The 12,471-nt window shown below is 42.5% G+C and overlaps 2 pseudogenes; one reads left to right on the top strand and one right to left on the bottom strand.

Moving 5' to 3' along the window:
* Positions 1–1,032: 1,032 nt before the first annotated feature.
* On the bottom strand, positions 1,033–7,699 carry LOC136175492 (TP53-binding protein 1 pseudogene; annotated as a pseudogene).
* Positions 7,700–8,619: 920 nt separating this feature from the next.
* LOC136175493 (olfactory receptor 4C6-like) lies at positions 8,620–9,546 on the top strand (annotated as a pseudogene).
* Positions 9,547–12,471: the final 2,925 nt, after the last annotated feature.

Here is a 12,471-nt window from a genome sequence, read left to right on the forward strand (position 1 = left end):
GTGAACAGATCTACCCAAGGTTCTTTATCCCTCAAAAGCCTAAATTAGAGAAAGATGGAAATTTCCCCCCACATATATGGCACATTACCCTTCACCTTCATTATGCAATTATTAACTTTCACTTTGTTATGTTTCCTCTGAATCTTCCATCAGGTGTAATTATTCGTTGTTTCAAAATAAATCCGGATGCATATCAACTACAAGTTACATTCTTAAAATATCATTTTAGAAACATGCAAAGAGTAATACTTTTAATCTGTGATATACAGCATTCTATTTAAAGCTGTCTCTTGGATGCGGAGTGGCTGGCATTCTCCAAGAAGCTTATGTCACAGTCATTATCTGTATTAGTTTCTATTTCCTTCTTCAAGGGAAAAAGTCATATGGAAATATATTTTTTAAATTTGTTAAATTATTCTGCATGATGCCTTTTTCAGTGCAATCATGTAAGTAATCTCTCACTTACCTGTTAGAACCCTCTAAATTAGTGTCAAATCTTTCCATTCTTTTTCAAAACAGCCTTCTCATGGAATGCTGAGAAAAAATAAACCTTTATGCATTCTAAAGGGAATATTTTAAGACAGAATGACGTTAGGTATTAGCATTTAGTAGTATTCCCTAAAGTTTCCCTTCCTTTCTCATGACTAACATCCCCAATGTTGTAATAGGTTTAGCTTTTGGTTTGTACACTTAGCCAATAGAAAAATAAATTACCCTTCCTTATACTCAGGAACCAAGTATGGAAAAGGGTTTGAAGGCATTAGGTGCCTTGGGCTGACCAAAGTTACCAGAGAAAAAGAGGAAAATTCAAATGGATGGCAGGAAGAGTGACAGAGGAGAGGAAGAAAACAAGATAGACTTTAGTTAAAAAAAAAAAAAAAAAAAAAAAACCAACCAGTGGATCACAAAAAAGCTACTCTGCTCCACCCAGTGCTCTAGGGTGCTCCTTTGTTCTTTCTTTCTTTCTTTTTTTTTTTTTTTTTTTACTACAACCAAAGAGATTCAACATTTATTTTTTCATAAAAGTCCAGCAAATAAAACTATATACAAGATCCATGCAAGGAATCCAGTTACACACAAGACACATTTAAAACCTGGTTAAGACACAATCACCACAACAGCAGGGAATAAAACCGGTGAGACCAAGTATCCTTAGTGAGAAACATAACCGTGTTTATATTTTGGATGCTGCTTGAATCCAATTCTCTGCCCAACAATGAGGCACTGGGTCACCCACTCCTGTGCCACCACAGGCAGCTGCAATGCGTCAGCACACTTCCGCACCGAGGCTGGGCATGAGGGGACCGTCACCACCACGGCAAACACCCCTAAAGCAATGTCTTTGTCATGGGCACTTGCATGGTGCTGCTTCACAGAGGCTGCCCGCCCCCAGTCATGAGGATCTCGGACCAGAGCTCCAGGAAATTCTGCTGTTGGTCTGATACCAAGGGCACCTTCAGATTCTGGAAAGGGTTTTCACGGGGGTGCCAATCCAGACTCCTTTGCCCCTCAAGGCTGCACCCAGCTGGCAGCAGGTAACTGCGGTAATTCTGGAGCTGGCTGGCATGGCAGCTGTCATGGATGCAGACAGGAGCCAGGAAGGAATCCCAGGGGCACAGGAAGTACTTTCGGTTCGACAGCGCTGACGCGCAGTTAGGGGACACTGGTGGGCGGTGTTACTGGGCTTCACTGACCTCCTCAAGAGTGTGGCCAGCTCCTGCTCGAAGCTGGCATTCTGCTTACTGCTTGTTGAAAGGAGGAGCTTCTACATCCTCCTCTCCTCGCTGCTTCCTGTAGGACCATCTGGCAATTTGGAGCGGCTAGCCAGCTTGTCGCTTGTTGAGGCCTGGTGAGGAGAAAGGAGCAGCCAGAAACAAGGTCTTGGTGAGGGGCAGAGGCCCTCTCTGCTCTTCCAGGGCAGAGCGCACCCGGGTTGTCGCCACTCTCAGGGGCTCACAAACTCTCCTGCCCCCGCCGCACCAGGCTTCTCAGCGGCAGATTTCCGGCCTCGCTTGGCAGGGGCCGCTCCTCTTCAGGGGTGACGAGCTTCCTTTGGCCCGAGGGGCCCCCGCGGAGGCACGAGGGCTCTCCGGGACCTTTGGGGTAGGGGCGGTACTGCTGCTGCTGGACGTGGTGCGGTGGCTGGGGAGTTGACATTACCTCGCCGTCTCCGTTTCCCGTCCACCACACTGTCCAAGCTGCCGCCTGCTGCCTTGGTGTGGGCGTTACCGCCTCCCATGGGCCCAGGCCACACCGCTCTCGCAGTCTGCTTCCTTGCTCCAAGGACAGCATGGCAGCCATCCGCTTGTACCACTTCCTTTGGCCTTCTTTCTCAAGGCTCTGACGCTCTCCAGACTCCTCCTGTGCCATCTTACCGCTCCTGCCCTGAGATACCCATCCTCCGAGAGGCGGGCACGTCCGTGTCCAGGGGGATGGGGCCACACAGCAGGATCTCTGCCCAACACGCCAGACTCGGGCTCATCATCAGAGAGCAGCTTACACTTCCCGGCTCCGACATCTTGTGTGACTTTTCCGGAGTAAAAATAGCCACTGGATGACCACTTGGCTACAACACGGAGCCCCACAAAGCTGTTCCCTGAGAGGAGGCATCTAAGCCTTCTGAAGGGCCAGCAGCAGTCTGGAATGGAACCTCGGGAGAGTCGCGTGGACGCAAAGCACCAGCACCCGCATCTGCCCGTCTGCTGGAGCCTGGCGCGCGAGGCCTGACACGGGTGAAGGATTTATCGTCCGGCGACATGCTAGGTGAAGTGTCCTCTATGCCCAGGGGGCAGGCACAGCTGTCTCCCTGGTTCCAGTGGTGCGAGAAGGCGGGCGGCCCCTTGGCCTCGCCCACGAGGCGTGACTGGAGCCTTCGCTGCCTGTCTGATGCCAAGGCCCGCATCACCATGCCCCTCACACTCTGGCGTCCCTGTCTGACTGACCCTTTCTAGGACTCGGCTTCCCTGGGCCTCCGCGGGAGCTGGGCAAGGCACACTCGGCAGGCTCTGTCCCGCTGGTTTTCCCTTTGGGTTGAGCGGCCCCTCTCTCGGGGCTGCCGCTGCTGAGCATGGCGGACAGGGTCGGCCCGCTAGACGTGCGTGTGAGCTGGAGGCCTTGGAGGAGAAGGAGCTGGAGCCCCCAGGTCACCTCAGAGCCGCCGTCTGTGAGGGGAGACTTCCGGTTCGCACTCCTGACTCTCTACTATCGGAGGGCGCCCCTCTGTTCTTATTCGCTATCCCTTGTAAACTATCTGTAATTACATCTAGGGAAGGCACCAGGGTGCTTGAAACAAGATTTTATTTTGTGTGCTAGAGCTTTCCTTCACCAAGAAACCACAGATTTGCAACAAGTAGTCTGAGGATTAAAATGTATACGAGCAATGAGTAGAAATCTCATCTGTTTCTAATTCATTTCCATTTGTTTTGATAACTAATAAAGAGACACTTATTCAGGAAAACATCTTATTAAAATAATTTTTCTTCACTATTGAGAAAAGTCACTATCTTTTTTTTTCCTAATAGAATTACCAAAAATGGAGACTGGGAACTCCTGCCTAATTTTACCATAATGGAGACAGCCTGGTTAAAAATGAAGTCAACAAAAAGGAAGCAGATCCAACCAATAGAAGAGACCCATTTTTATAATAAATTTTCAGCTGTAGAATTCACCCATGTCCAAAAAATTTTACCATCTTTCATTTATTCATTTTATATTATTGCCTTTTTGTGCATGCACACTTGCTCAGGTGTGTCTACTCAAACATGCCTGATTCTTTGCAACCTCCGTGGACTGTAGCTTGCCACTCTTCTGTCCATAGAATTTTCCAAGCAAGAATACTGGAGTGGGCTGACATTTCCTACTCCATACTGCTTTTTGACATTCATGTAAAAATAAAATAAATCCTAGTAAACTTAGTACCATCTCAAGAACTAAAATATTACCCATAATTAAACATTTTAAACACTTTCCTATCTGCTGTCCACCTCTTCTTAAAAGTAACATTTTAATTTTGTCCTAAAAATAAAGCATTTTTATCTATATATATTTTCCCTGGCTTTGAATTTTACAGAACATAACATCCTATATGCAGATTTCTTGGAATTGCTTTTATTTTTTTATCCAGCCCTACTATATTTCATTTTGGTTGTTGAATTTGGTTGTAAATTCATTTCCATGGCCTTATCACACTCCATTATGGGATTATTTCAAAATGTGTTTATTCAATATCCAGTCAATAGATATTTGACTACTATGAACAGCAATTATGAACATAAAAATATGTTTCCTATGAGTGTAATTTATAGGTTTCAGGATGTGTCAGTATTAAGATTTACAAAATAATATCATAAATTTCAATAAGGAGTAAGGAGATGCAATCTAGTTATGTGCCGGAAAAGAAGACAAATAGAGTATTTGTGACCAGAGATGAAAACTTTCACAAGATTAGCAAAGAATTAAACAAAAGTATGTTCTCTTTTGTTGTTGTTGCCTCAATTAAGAACATGGATAAAATTATAATCCTCAAAACAACCTGAGTTCATAGCTTTCAATATCAGTTTAAAAATGTCAATTCTTAACCTCTTTTTCCTTGTCATTTGTAAGACAATTTTTTCAACACTAACGTGGACCAGAGTCCTGTGAAAGAAAGAAAATTTCTTTGAGGCAGAAAGACTTATTCTTATTTATTAAATATCATTAAAATATGTGATCTATACAATTAGATTAGAGGTTTATGATGTTTCTATCAATATGGAAAATATTTATAAAAGTATTTCCATACTCCTGCATGCATACTTCGGTTAAAGACCACTTTTAGAATTTAGGAGAAGAGGCATTATAATGAAGGATCTTTATTAGAGTGTTGCATGATATCATAGTTCTTTGTTCAACTGATTATGGCCTGGATTCAAAACCCTAACCAAGTAGAATAATATATCCTGTTGTTTAAATGATGAGATGTATCATATTTACTTTCCCATCGACTTGTTAAACAGCTCTATAAATAGATTAACTTCCAGGACCTTGAGTCCTAAGTAAACCCAGTACCTGGTACCGTACAATGGCCAGCACGGTCTGCAAGGACTTTAACCTATGACAGATTCCTTACACTGAGTGAAGGACTCAAAAAGATATATTACCTTTATTCTATCACATAAATCAGAAATTCAACATGAGTCAGTGGGCGGGAGGTGAATAGGTGAAGTGTACAGGATCTTTAGGGCAGTGAAAACACTCTTTACGACACTATTGATATAATGATGGATGTATATCAAAAGTATATCATTATACTTTTCTCCAAATTCATGAAATATACAAAAAGAGGAGAGAACCCTAAGGTAAACTATGGACTTTGGGTTATTATGTGTCAATGTAAATTCATCATTTGTTTGGAACAATCAAGTCTAGGAGAAGTTGATAATGGGAGTTCCTACATATGAGTACAGGTAGGGGTATATGAGAAACCTGTACATTCCTTTCAACTAAACTGTGAACCTAAAACTGCTCTAAAAAAAAAAAAAAAAAAGCCCTTATTAAATTTAATCCAATGATGATACTCCCTGATGTAGAGACTTCTACATGAAAATGCCAGTTGTTTTTTTGAGTGTAATTCCTTGGAGTCATGAGCTACATTGAGGCAAGGACTGTGACATATTCTTTAGATCTGCCTTACTTAGAGATGCCCTGGGGCTCCAGTTCCTGCCTTTGGCTCATGAAGCAGGTCAGGAAAAGTGCATTCTCTGAGGTATACGGCAAACCGCGGTCACTGCCCCCTTCCAATGCGGTCTCTCGGTGTCCGTGGATGATGCAATGCTTTAATTATTCAGAACACTTGGTGCCAAAACTTTATCCATACTGATAGACACTTTGGTTTATCAACTCTCCAATGACAACTTCGTTTAGCAACAGTGGTTTCTTGGAAAAAAGCTTTAGAGATGAATTTTACTATCAAGCTACTGAAAATGGCTCCCGTAGCAGGCTGCAATTCCCCCAACATAATAAAAGGTTCTCTGAAGACATTACATCAGCCACCTTGAATGGTGCCTCTGTCTCTAGTGCCCTGCGCAGTCAGGGATGGAGACCAAGGCCCCTTTCCTTTCTCCCCATCTGTAAGTTCATGCCAACTCTCTGCTTTCACGCAGCGCATCTTCCTAAGATCACTCTTCTCCCACTTCCTGTCACTCAGGGCATGGGCCCAGAGCCATCTTCACATTCAAGACATGGTGTCCCTTTGTGAAGTGTTCTTTGTCTACATACATGGCACCTAAGGCTAACTTTTCAATGTGTAGTCAATTATTTCTCGTATTTGAGTATCTTTCAAAAGATTGTTAAATAGATACTTTGTGAAGTTCAGTTTCATGCTTGGTCTTCAGCCAAAATTATTTATCACCTTAGAATTCAGCATTTGAAAGGTAGAAGAGCTAAATGCCTACATTAGTGTCATTTCTGACCTCTCTGCCCCTCTGGGACATGACAGCATAATTTACTGCCACGTACAATCTCCATAATGATGCGTCCACAACCCAGTCGCAGGATTCAGATTTATTGTTACACACACATATATGTGCTCAGTCTGTCAGGCATGTCCGACTCTTTGCCCCTATGGACTCCAGTCCACCAGACTCCTCTGTCCATGGAATTCTTCAGGCAAAAATCCTAGAGTGAGCTGCCATGTCCTACCTCAGGGGTTCTCCTGACCCAGGGATCACAACCAGGTCTCCTTTCTCCTTCATAAGCAGGTAGATTCTTAATCACTGTGCTCCCAGGAAGCCCTAAGAGAACATTTACTCTCAAATATTGGTGAATATTTTAGGTGTGATTTGGAGACAATATCTCCTTATTCATTTCATTTTTTTTCACTTCAAGTTCTTGCTGCAAATTAATTAACAAAATTACTCAATAGAACTTTCGCAGTTCTGTGATATTTAATTGGGTGTGTGTGCATAAACACAGACACACACACAGAGAAAATCCTTTAAAATATATGACATTTATCTCTAAAAAATTACTTTTTTTTTGATTTGGAGATTTTTATATAATGATGATCATTGGAAGGGGTGTCTGTGAATTCTTCTAATGAGATATTGGAAAATAGCTACCAGAATTGGGCAGGAAAAGGAGATAGAAAACTTAGGATATAGGATAGATCAGGTTAATAATGCATGGCCTTTAACAGGGAAGGATAATAAGTTCTTCTTGGAACGAACTGAGCATGGCAGATGCTCTAGGTACAACATCTGGTGCCTACAAATATTTCGAGAATGATCTTTCTGCATTGTTTCTCACCAGGGCATTCTGTAACAGAAATTGGCCTGGTGTTCACACTACTGAAATGTGACTGAAGAGCTGACAGCTGTCAAAATTTCCATTCTTGCTGTGTGGTGTTGGAGAGGGATGTTGGCCCATCTGAGAATGTAGGGAGAATACTGTAACATCAGTGGTGTGTGGTAAAGTTAACTCAACATAGGTGATCATCTGAACCAGAACTGAGGAACATTTTGTGGTGACCCAGCCTTCTGGGAACATGTGATGAGAACGCCTTCCCCCACCTGGGTCATAAAAATCCATAGTGAAGTGTGCCCTCAGATTAGAGTGGCTTTTGATTAGATTTGAAGTCTTCCGGAGTTGACTTTTGGTCATTTTGATGTTATCCCCGGCAAACTCTAACCTCAGGGCCTGCAAGTTCAACATATTTTGGCATGTCTAAAAATTAGCCTAAAAACTAATTATTGAATGTCACTATTGTATTCTAGAATCCTTAACTACACTTAGGGAACAGGGAAAACTGAAAGGAATGACTAGGACCGACTCAGGTTTGAGTGGATTATATTGTGACCTGGGTCTTTGCTAGATCGTCATGTTTTGTGATCTTCATTAATGAGCAATATATTATTCAGAAATTATAGTTTTAGATGTAATCCATTAACTTAATATTTATAAGTAAGGCACTGAATTACTGAAGAATCATCATAACATTTGAGAAGAGCACAGAAAGAAGAAGCTACTTCATATTTATTTGAAGATAAAGCAGGGTTGTATGGTATATTGTAATATACTTAGTACCATGATTGGTAAATGATAAAATCACAATGCAATGACCAGAGGAGAAATATTGATGTTTGAGGGCACTGATTCTGGAGTCAGAAGATATGGTCCACATTCTTGCTTCACCGCTCACTTGCTGTACAACCTTGGCTATGTTGCCTCAAGTCTGTGAGAATCAGTTCTCTGATTTGTAAAATAGAGTCAGTTATGGCATTATTCTAGTGCCTGGAGAAGGTAGGTGTGGACAATGAATAATAAGAGTAAAAGGGAGAAATGTATTTCACATGGAAACACTGTTTAAAAAGAGAAGAAAAAAAAAGCCTAAGGAGAACATAACATTAATGAAGTACCTCTCTATTAACCTCTTTATTTAGCAGGTTATTAAGAGCCAAATGCTGGAGAATGAATAAATGGGAAAAAAAAAAAGACACAAAAAACACAACAGAAAAACAAAAAACCCATAAGTTCCCTGAGATCCCGGAAATACTTGAAGTCAAATAATCACTAGTTATAAATCATGTGCTGCTTTTTCAGGTCTTCTAACTCTTAGCTGGAGCTCGTATCAGCAGCTGACACATGGGAAATCAAAACAGTGTGACAGAATTCATTTTTGGGGCATTACGCGGTACCCAGAGCTGCAGAAAATACCCTCTGTCGTGTTTCTAATCATGTCCCTGTCCACCGTTTTGGGAAACCTCCTCATTGTGGTAACCATGGTTACGAGTCAGCATCTGAGGTCACCCACGTATTTTTCCTTACCTCCTTGTCCCTTTTGGATGTCACCTACTATTCCGTCATTGCCCCCAAGTTGACTGTGGACTCCCTCTCTTAGAGCCCTACCATCTCCCTGGAAGGCTGCATGGCCCAGCTCTTCGCTGAGCACTTCTTCGGTGGAGTGGGCATCCTCCTCGTCACCGTGATGGCCTGTGACCGCTCCGTAGCCATCTGTAAGCCTCTTCACCATGTGACCATCATGAGGCCTCGGATGTGCTGCCTGTTGCTGGGAGGGGCCTGGGTAGGGGATTTTTCCATGCCGCAGTGCAGCTTCTCTTCATGTATCAAATACCCTTCTGTGGTTCCAATACAATAGACCACTTTATATGTGATTTCTTCCCACTGCTGAAACTGGCCTGCATAGACACCCGCAATCCGGGCCTCTTAGTCATCCTCAACAGCCGGGCGATGTGTGTGGCCATCTTCCTCATCCTCATCACTTCCTATGTGGTCACCCTCTGCTCCTTGAAGTCCTGCAGCTCTGAAGGGCGGCGTAAAGCCCTCTCCACCTGTGGTTCCCACCTCACTGTGGTCATCACGTTCTTTGTGCCTTGTATGTTTCTGTATGTTAGGCCTGTGGCCACCTACCCCACAGACAAGGTGATGGCCGAGTCTGATTCCATCATCACACCCATGTTAAATCCCTTGATCTACACCCCGAGGATTATGGAGGTAAAAAGTGCCATGAGAAAATTGTGGATGAAACGGGGGAGTTTGGTTGGCAAGTGACTGTCATGCTCAGAATATCATGTGTTTCCATTTAAGAGAACTCTGTTCTTTCAGAAATGTGGGGGAAATTATTAGTTGGAGGCTAAAATTACTTTACAATATTGTAGTGGTTTTTGCCATACATTGACATGAATCAGCCATGGATCCACATGTGTTCCCGATCCCCATCTCACCTCCCACCTCCCTCCCCGTCCCATCCCTCTGGGTCTTCCCAGTGCACCAGCCCTGAGCACTTGTCTTATGCATCCAACAAGACTTCAGCTGAACAAAATATTTTTGCAATCAATCAATGATATGTGTATCAGTAACTCATTGCTTTTTATGGCTGAGAAAGATTTAATTTTATATTTTTATTCCAACTTCTCTTTCTCTTTGGGGCTTCCCAGGTGGTTCAGACAGTAAAGCGTCTGCCTGCAACGGGGGAGACGCAGGTTCCATCTCTTGGTTGGTACGATTCCCTGTCGAAAGAAATGGCAACCCACTCCAGCACTCTTGCCTGGAAAATTCCATGGGCGGAGGAGCCTGGAAGACTACAGTCCATGGGGTCACAAAGAGTCGGACATTACTGGGTGATTTTCTTTCTTTCTATCCTTCTCTTTATTAATATATATTTGGATTATTGCAGTCTCTTATCTATTATCTACCAAGCAGTTGTGAACATAATAGTACAAAGATTTGGAAAACGTACTATTTCTCCAGGATATTTGGCTAAAAATAAAATTGTTGGTATATATGCTAAGTGTATGTTTACTTTATGCTAACCATCTTGAACATTATCCAAAGTGGATGCGCCATTTTACACTCCCATCAAAAATTAAAACTGAATTCATAGCAGACAATTTCTGACCACACACTGCTACTCACCTGGTTCAAACTATCGTAGTCTCTTTTCGAGATTATTATGGCATCCCCCACAACATCCCTGTGTCTATTCTTAATGCTCAAAAGGCATTCAGAGTTATCTTGTCAAGTGATGTCATACCATGCCACTAAACAAGAGGCAGTGTGTTCAATAATGATATCTGTGTAGCTTCCTAGGGTAAACTGAAGAGGACTTGTGGGCATTAATATGTAGTTTAATAAAGTATGCACATATAGAATAAGTTAAATAAAAGTTCAAATAAAATATTTTAAATATGGTAAAGAGAAGCTGCGCTTGCTGCTGGCTACTTAGTCACTAAACTGTGCCCGACTCTTTGTGACCCCGTGGACTGTGGCCCACCAGGCTCCTCTGTCCGTGGGATTTCCCAGGAGAGAACACCAGAGCAGGTTGCCTTCTGCAGGGGACCTTCCCCACCAAGGGATTGAACCTGTGTCTCCTGCTTGGCAGACGGATTTTTTACCACTGAACCACCTGGGTAAATAAACTTTTAAACAGGCTACTTTTAGAAAAACTTTAAGTTCACAGAAAACTGTGCAATAAATACTGACAGTTCACAAATACCCTTTCCGTATCCATCTCAATTTCCCAGTTTTCTGACATCTTGCATTTGTGTGGTATGTTTGCTAAAACTGATGACCAAAATGGATACATGCTTAATAAAGGACATAATTTTCAATTTTGTTACGTAGTTTTATGAGTTTTGACACAGCGCATTGTATCATTTATCCACCATCACAATATTAAACAAAATTATTTCCCTTCCCTAAAACTGGTCTGGGCTCTCCTATTCACGCCATTATTCTCCTTTGGAATTCCTAGAAACCATTATAGATTTCTGCTTGCAAAGTGTTTTCCTTTTCAAGAAAGGAAATTCATAATTCACATATATGGTATAAATAATTCTCTCTCAAGTCTAAATAATTTTTGGTTGTCCCATGCATTGCAAAAATCTACTAATATTTTGAAATTCACTAATATATGCTTTTGAACTGCAGTGGTGTTGAAGACTCTTGAAAGTCCCTTAGACTGCAAGGAGATCCAACCAGTCCACCCTCAAGTAAATCAGTCCTGAATATTCACTGGAAGGACTAATGCTGAATCTGAAACTCCAATACTCTGGCCACCTGATGAAAGAGCTGACTCATCTGAAAAGACCCTGATGCTGGTAAAGATTGAGGGCAGGAGGAAGAGGGGACAACAGAGGATGAGATGGTTAGAAGGCATCACTGACTCAGTGCTCAGCTCAACAGAATCTTGTGTACCTCTTGGTGGAAGCATTTCTCTCTTTGTAACTAAAGCCTCTAAGCAAACAGAACATAAGTTAATAGGAACAGGAAGCACAAATTTTGCTAATAGCTAACTGCAGTGAGTAGTAGAGACTGTTACTTCCATTTTCAACCTTTGTGATTTGGGAAGCAAGGAGTTTCATGTCTTTTGCCCATTCAAGCAAGTGTGTATATATACCTCTTCCTCAAATTTTCTTGTCACCAATCTTGCAACTATACCCCTCACCCCCACAAGCCTCTGACCATTCTGACAAATCGTAGACCAAAATTATAAATGAGTATATGTTGTACATTTGTACATTTCTCCTTCCAAGTAAAGTAATCAACTAGATGCACCGCTTGAATGCACCCATTGTGACGGTTTCCCTTCACTACTGAGCTTCAGGTATTTTCAGGATGAGGTTGCCTTTCTGCAGCTTCCAATCTTGGAGATCATTGCAGAACTATCCCTTTAGAAGTCTGAAGTCGTACATTCCTCAGTCAGTTGACCCCATGAATCCATAGATGCAGGCAGGGGGAGAGAATGGAATGCAGTGGGAGCGGGGACCATGAGCATTTTTGTCACTTCTCTCTGGAACTTTGCCCTCTGGTCCTACTTGGACCAGATCATGTATGTATCACTTCATTTGATGATGGAGTACTGTTGTGCACACCCCACTTTATGACTTTGATGGGTTAGATGATAGATACCAAGTGCATGACAGAAACTTAGGTTGCATAGTGACTTGGTGGCCCTTGATGAAGCATTCAGTTTCC

This window comes from Muntiacus reevesi, chromosome 9, assembly GCF_963930625.1.
Source record: "Muntiacus reevesi chromosome 9, mMunRee1.1, whole genome shotgun sequence".
Classification (NCBI taxonomy): Eukaryota; Metazoa; Chordata; class Mammalia; order Artiodactyla; family Cervidae; genus Muntiacus; species Muntiacus reevesi.